This window comes from Alligator sinensis, unplaced genomic scaffold (assembly GCF_000455745.1).
Source record: "Alligator sinensis unplaced genomic scaffold, ASM45574v1 scaffold1011_1, whole genome shotgun sequence".
Classification (NCBI taxonomy): Eukaryota; Metazoa; Chordata; order Crocodylia; family Alligatoridae; genus Alligator; species Alligator sinensis.
In genome coordinates, this window is record NW_005842785.1 from 167,055 (window position 1) to 175,185 (window position 8,131).

Here is an 8,131-nt window from a genome sequence, read left to right on the forward strand (position 1 = left end):
CATGTTAATAGTGCAGAAAAATAAACGCAATTTCCCCCCACCCCTCCAAAACACAGGCACTGAAGAAAAAGAAAAAAAAAGAATGGTCCTGAGGAAGACTAACAGTCCCAGCTGCCCAGTGTTGGGGTGGAGGTGAGACCAAGCTAGAAGTCCTGGAGTGATTTGTGGGCAGCGCTCAAGAACTCGAAGCATGCAATCATCAGGGATCCTGGTTTTCTCTGATTTGAAAAAAATTCCCAATTTTTTGATGTAAAAAAGTAACCCAAAATCCACATTTTTCCATGATTGAAATGAAACACCACTATATACTAGTGAAACAAGTAAATCAGCAGAAACACTTCAATAAGTGAACAAACAGGAATCTTAATGTTGCCCATTTTAGTGGAGTCTGATGACTTGCATCCGTTCATAATCTTTAGTGAATAACATGAAACTACTTAAGATGCCTGTGGGCAAGTTGAGCATTTGTTTAAATCACTAGTCTTCTACCACATCACATCAGTTTCAATATTAAATATACCACTTATTGGCAATTTAAGCATGCACACTACAAATACAGGGATGGCCTGCTTGTGCTCTCTTTGTCTCCGTTTCTGTGCATCTCTCTCTCTCTCTCTCTCTCTCTCTCAACCCCACATCAGCTGTACACGTCTCATTATGACTGGTTGTTACATCCTTAGTAGCAGCTTTAAAATTGACAGGGTTTAGTTTGAGCTACAAATAGCACAGCAGTGGCATTGGTTGAGGTGAGCTAGAACTGCCTGTCATACAGTGGACAGTTTTTGTTCAAGAATTTTCTGATTGCAAGGTATTGCTTAGTTGTATTGTAAACTATTGCTCCGTATTCTAATGTGGCCATCATTTACATATACTTCCTCTCTGTGTGACCTGATGATACTCTCTTACATTTATTGTTAGGCATCTGGATCTTATCCAGTGTGAAAAGTGTTGGAGGGGGAGCTAAGTTAGTCATGTGTGATCTATTGTAAAGTGTATCTATATTTGCCCATGTAGTTATTGCAATAAGAGTACTTAATAGATAGTATTGCAAAGCAGTTTAATATGCTTTAGTGTAAAGAGCACTGTGTGTTTATCGAAATTCTGTTCTATATTAAAGGATATTCTTGAGGACATTTGAAAATGTTTTCATTTCTTTCGTGGGATATGATATTGACAATATAAAATGCCAGGACCATCACACACGTCTGTGTGATGTCTGACTTCAGTAAAATGTCAAAATATTTTTTTTCCTTTCCCCATACTACAATTCTCACTTTGCGATTTAGTTAAAAAAAACAAAAAAACAAACTTAAAGCAAAGATTGTACTAAGTAATGACATGTCACCTTATTTAAGATTTGGATCATCAACCTAGTTACATTGGCAGAAGATTGATAGTGTTTAGTTGAAGCTATTATACTTGTTCTGAAGGGCATTTCTTTTGTGTCACAAATTAAAGACACCCTGCAGTAAATTGAGCCAATCTTATGATGTGCCTGATTGTCAGATAGCTGGTAAATTGATATTCATCTGAATTCCCAAGTTCTACTCCATGATGCTTGGAAAGGTTTTTATGTTTCTTTCAGTTTGAAATTTTTAATGACATTTTGCATTGGAATAGGCATGAAATTATGTCATGGATGGGATTGTTGTACATACCCATGCACATGTATTTTTATTCCATTTTATTTAATTATCTCTCTTGGTGTAAAATACTTAAACAAAAGTGATGGACCTCTGGCTGCGGAATCATTTCTTTAAGTACTATTCACAAGGATAACATGCTTGTTTGTATTTTAGTACACACTTAGTTTGCAATAAAGTAGGGTACTCTCTTCATCTATTTCAGTGGTGTCCAACCCATCAGGCCCTGCAGGCTGGATGAATGGTGTAAGATTAGTCTGCCAGGCCAGTCCACAGGCTGGATCCAGGGTGCAGAGCTGCATCACCTGGCCCACAGGGCTGGAATATGAAGGTGGCAGGATTAGTTGCAGCAGTTACTGGAGCTGTAGCAGCTGCTTCTCCTTTTGCCACCCAATTTCCAGACCCATGTGCTGAATGATATGTTTCCGTGGGCTGGATGCAGCCCGGTCATATCGTGATCATCCCTGCTCTCTACAGTATGAGGATTGTACAGCATCTGCCCGCATATGCTATGCCTTCTTCAAGATAGTTTTATTCAGAGAAGGAATATAGATATTATAGAATCATAAAAAAATTAGAATTCAGGGTACCTCAAGAAGTAGGTAACAATGTTAAAATGACAGTAGCTGCTACCTCCATTAAATCTATAACATTCTCTTTTTAAAATATCCTGTAATTACTGCCAGTCATTTGCACCTGGAAGGCTCCTGGAGAAAAACTATGCTTCCATTCTAACATTGTAATGTAAGCTGGACTTGAGCTCATTTTTTCCCCCTCCACAAAATGAAGTAGTAGACATTCAGCATAGATGGTAATTTTTAGTGAGCAAGTAGGCTAAGGCCTCAAGTTCTGAAGTTTTGGGAGCAATGTTTAAGCTTATTGTGTTGCTTTGTGTTCCAGCATAAAGGACACTAATAACGTAAAGTTGCTAGATTAAATTTCCGACCAGTGCAAACAGAAGAAGCAAGGACATACTTTTTTTTTTCTAACACTGTATTTAGAATCCACTCATCAGTTCCCCTTTTGAGCTTCTGTTGCTTACAGTTTAGATCAACCTGCATCCTAACAACAAACAAGACTCCCTAAAGGTATTCATCATGTCTGCTTACAATATGTGTGGCTCCCCTCTGATGAATACTTAGTCAAGCTGCTTTTGCAGATCTGGAAGCTATGGATCTCTGACAACTTGAGCTTCAGTTCTCTTTCCTAACCCCTCATGATTCCTTTTTAACAGTAGGTTGGGCAGGGTGAAAGATAGCCAAAAGACATGGAGAATTAAAGCCTAAGACTACATGTTTTCATTGCAAAAGAAAAAAATAAATTTTTACATCAGGTTACCTTGATGTAAAATCCTAATAGAGTTAAGGCGTAGGTAGTTTTACCCTGAGAGAGCTAGTCAAGATCAGTCTTAGGTGATGTGTAAAAGACACTCCTTGACTTCAGGGTGATGACTTCAGACCCTCCTTCACAAGATTTCAAGCTCCTACATCACAACATGGAAGCTTAGATCTCTTTTCATGAAAAGAATTGTAAGAATCTTGTAAGATTAACAAAACAATGTATTTTCCCTAATTTAGACATTGAATGAGACATTTTTGCTGGAACTTCCTGGAAACGTTCAGCCTTGGTCAAATGCACAGCATAAAATAATTCTGCCCAGCCAGTTAGTTAAGCAGATAAAGCAACTGAAAAGATGTCCTTATAATGGAAAATGTCAGGTTACTGTAAGTATAGGTATCTCTCCCAGCTGTGCCCATAATATGCACCCACGTTTGAATGTTTTATTTTTAAATCTTTCCTCATTCTAAAGTAGGCTGTTCTTTAGCACACTGCTGTCCTTTAGTTCTTTAAGGGAAGAAATAACTACAGTCTTTCCTTCTACATTTATAAAAGATAACTAGACACCCTGGAGTTCCTAGGATGCAGTTTTTTTCTCTATAAATTTTGACACATTCATTCTTGCATTAATTCACCACAGTTGTGGGTATAATCAGCTCCAGTATTCTAGCACTAACATTCCTACAGATACATGCCAGTTATGAGGCTTTTTCATGTTTTCACCTGTTTTCCAGCTACAGTCAATTAATTATTATATTATTTATAGCAAATATTGGCCAAAGTTCCCAAAGAAGATTGGCACACCAGTGTGTGCTGGGTGCTGTACAAATTCTTATTGGAACACTTTTTGCCATAACTACTTTACAAGCTACCAGAATCTTTTAAAATCAACTTACTGTACATGTAAAGTAACCAAAACAAATAAAATAATTGCTTTTGGAGCTTTATTGCAGTTAAAGTGATGAGATGAGAACAGGATGGGTTTCAACACTGACAAGTGCAAGGTCCTGCCCCTGGGGGGGAAGAACCAGCAGCATACCTACAGGCTGGGGAACTCCCTTCTCGTCAGGGCAGAGACAGAAAAGGATCTTGGGGTCATTATTGATGCCAAAATGAACATGGGACACGGTCAAGAAGGCCAACTGTACCTTGTCATGCATCCACAGATGCATCTCAAGCAGGGCCAAGGACGTGATCCTCCCCCTCTGTGACACTGGTCAGGCCGCAGTTGGAGTACTGCGTCCAGTTCAGGAGGGATGTGGACAACATGGAGAGGGTCCAGAGAAGGGGGACTCGCATGGTCAGGGGGCAGCAGGGCAGGCCCTACGAGGAGAGGCTAAGGGACCTGAACCTCAAGAGAACGCTGAGGGGATCTAGTGGCCATTTACAAACTAGTCAGAGGGGACCAGCAGGCATTGGGGGAGTCCCTGTTCCCCCAAGCACTACCAGGAGTGACTAGAAATAATGGTCACAAGCTGACAGAGGATAGGCTCAGACTAGACATCAGGAGGCGCTAGCTACTTCACTGTCAGGGCGGCTAGGATCTGGAACCAACTTCTGAAAGAAGTGGTGCTGGCTCCTACCCTGGGGGTCTTTAAGAGGAGGCTAGACAAACCTTGCCAGGGTCGTTTGACCCCAGTACTCTTTCCTGCCATGGCAGGGGGTCACACGTGATGATCTACTCAGGTCTCTTCCGACGCTACAAACTATGAAACTATGAAAGTGAATTGTGCACATGGGTGGAAGCTTATAATTTATATATTTTTAGCAAGGTTAACCTATTTTTAGAAAACACTACCTTTTGGCATTCTCTCTTTCTCTCCTTAGTTGAGTTTCTAGTTGAGTATGCATTACAGAATACAGGTAACCCTCGCCATTCATGGGATATACGTTCCCGTGATCCCCGTGAATGGCGAAATCTGCGAATAGGGCACTGCGTTCATGAATGCAGTACCCCTGGCGGCTAGGGGCAGGGCACAGCAGCGGCGGGAGCCCAGCAGGAGCAAGCATGGAGCTCCCAAGGATGAGTGTTTAAAGTGTATTTAAAATGCGGGTTCAGCATTCATGAATTTTGAAACCGTGAATACCAAGGGTTTCCTGTAATTCTGAACAGTTTATAAAGAACTGTATAGAGTAGAAAAGACTAGGAAACATAAATTTATCCAGCAACTTATTTTTTCATTTGGAAAGACTGGTGGGTTTTTTGAGTTGACAATACCGTATTTTCTCACATGCAACATACCCTGGAATATAATGGATGCCATGTTTTTGAAGGGAGAACGAAGGGTTTTTTTTCCAGAGTTATGACTGCACAGAGCAGGGACAGAATATAATCTTCTGTTGACTCGCCCTCTCTTTCCTGTTTAACTAAAGCTGAAACTCTAGCTGCTGCTGAAAACTGGTCTTCGTAGATGGACCTGTGATTCTGAAAAGAGGTTAAGAGTCTCCACAGCTGAGAGATGGGAGGAGAGAGACCAGGAGCACCTAGCAGACAGCAAAATTACCCTAAAGTGCCTGGCTTGATTAGTTGAACATCAAGGCCATTAAAAAAGAGAGAGAATTGTTAACACCTGGAGTGAAGAACAGTGAGCCATTTTCATTTCCTTGGCTGAACAGTAATGCAACAGCTGCTGCACTGTGAAACAGTAACAGACACAACTTACTAAAATAGACTAAGATATTAAAATAAGAAGATATTAAAATAAGAATGCTTTAAAAACCCACAAATTTTTAAAGCATCTGCCCCACCCTGCCCATTACTGCTCCTCTGCCTCCCACCTAAGAGAGTGTTCCCCATCCCATATTCACTACTTCTGTAAAAGAAAACATTTCTTCCCAACATTTCTGTTCATCCTGTCCCTTCTCACCCCCCTGCCTATCATTCAGAGGTGGTTTACCCCCTTTTTCAAAGTCCCTTCCAGCCTAGTACCTAACCCCACAGCCTCCCCTCTCACAGGGGAGCTGGATCTGTTCCTTCCCATCCACATCCCTGTCTCTCACCCAAGGGAGTTAGACCTGATAATAAATTTTGTTCCTGTGTTAAAGCAGTGTGTGTGTTCAGTTGCAGATTACTAAGTGGTAGGTGTAAGACTTTGAAAAGCAGTCCTTGGTTTGACTACCAAATGTTTATTGCTGTTTGTCAGTTTTTCAAATAATCTTATTGACAATTTCCCAGAAGCTCTCCCTGTACAGCACTACAGAGTTACCACATTCTCCTCCTTCCAGCTTAACACTGTCATCATGGCTGCAAAAATTAATAATAATTAGTTGCTACTGTGCTGTGTCTGCTGCCAGAATATCATTGTTACCTTGTTCTATCATTGTGTGTCAGACTGCAGGCACCTGTGTTTTCTCATCTTAATATATGGTTTCTGTGCTCTTCAGAGAGAGGACCATCTCTATTATCAGCACACACACTTGTTACCACAAGCACCTGGGAAGCTTGTGAGCTAAAGAAATCCTTTTTTGTCCCATGAAATTCTGTTCATTGGGTTTTGCTAAAATAAAAATCTTTTGAAAATTACCATTTTCCTTTTGCCATTTGATATAATCATTAACATTTCTGCAGCAGTAATTGTTAAATGAGCATAAAATGTTAAAATGTTGAGATGACACTCACCAAAGTAATAACAACATCAACATTGTACATGCCTAGGGTGGCCATCATAAAGGACATTCCAGTTATCTGCTACTCTGTCCTCTATCGATACGAAACCCGACGCCTTTCTGTGCTCTATTTTTCTCTTGCTTCAAGAACAGGACAACCAGACTGTCCTCTATGATGGCCACCCTGTACATGCCTAGGAGTGCTCAGAGCAGCTGTAGCAGAGGGAGATGATGTGCTAGACTCCCACACTACCTTAGCAACAGTGGCCCGTGTCCTATCGTGGAACTCCCACATGTCCCTGACAGGGTGGATGGCCAGCCTCCTGCCAGTCATTCCCCTAGCCCAGCCCATGGCCCAAGCAGTCAGCTGCGTGCATCGCAGACTATTCCAACTCACAGGAAGTGGGGAGGGAAACTCCCAGGTGGCACTTTTCCCAACTATTTAAGTTCTATATTGATGCACAGTTTACCTAGAGGGGGTTATGGTAATGCAAGAAGCCAAACATCACAGTCTTCTGAGACATGTAGATGGCTAGTACCAGCCTGAGTCAGAGAGGGGAGCAAGGGCAGCATATCTGCTAGATGCAATAATTCAGCACATCTTGAATCGTCTATAGCCAAAAAGGTAGGAGCACCTGCAGAAGCAGCCAAAGCAGGGACTGCTCTGTTGAGATGGTAAATGGCAACCAGTGAGGTCTACCACAGCACCTGCCTATATTCGGAGCAGTGACCCTAATTGGGGCACCAGAACCAATGAGGTACATCTACTACCACCCTGCTGTGTGTTCTTAGAGGGGAGGCACTGAGTTTGTAGTCAAAGCTCAAGACCTTCAGGTATTCGAAGAACCTCCTACAGTTTTGACTGGGCTTTCCCTTCCCTGTCCTCATTTGCTGTTTGTTCCTACTGTTTCCCTTACCTTCCCTCACAGTCTGTGCTGCTCAACACCTCTCTCTTTTTACACTTGTGTCCCCCTGTCCTGGACTCCCATGCTGCTGTACGATTCCCCAACCTGTGTTGCCACATGATCATGGACCTGTACCACTGGATCTGGGTTCTGACCCTGGAGGAGCCCACACAGTCTGGATCTGACCCAAAGCCCAGGATAAGTTTGACATTAGTGGCAGGGTGGGGCAGGAGTGAGGGCTGTGCAGATACAGCCCACTTGTCCCACTGCTGTTTACCCACTGACCATCTCTGCTCAATTCCACAACTTCCTCTGTCACCTGACTCCCTGACCTGCTCTGCTGCCCACCCTGGGACCCACACTGCTACACAATCCTCAACCTGTGCTGCTGTCTGAATGTGCACCACTGGACCCAGGATCTGGCCTGAAAGGAGCCCACACAGTCTGGATTCAGCCCAAGACTTGGGATGAGTTTGACACCCTTGTCCTAGGGTATAGATAGCCCTGACACTTGTAGCGCAGAACACATGGCCCATGTGCTACAACAGTGGTTTTCAATTTTTTTCAATAAGTGTACCCCTGGTCGCCGGACACAAAGCAGGGGGGTGGGGTGGCATGTGCAGCTGGATGCAGCCGGGG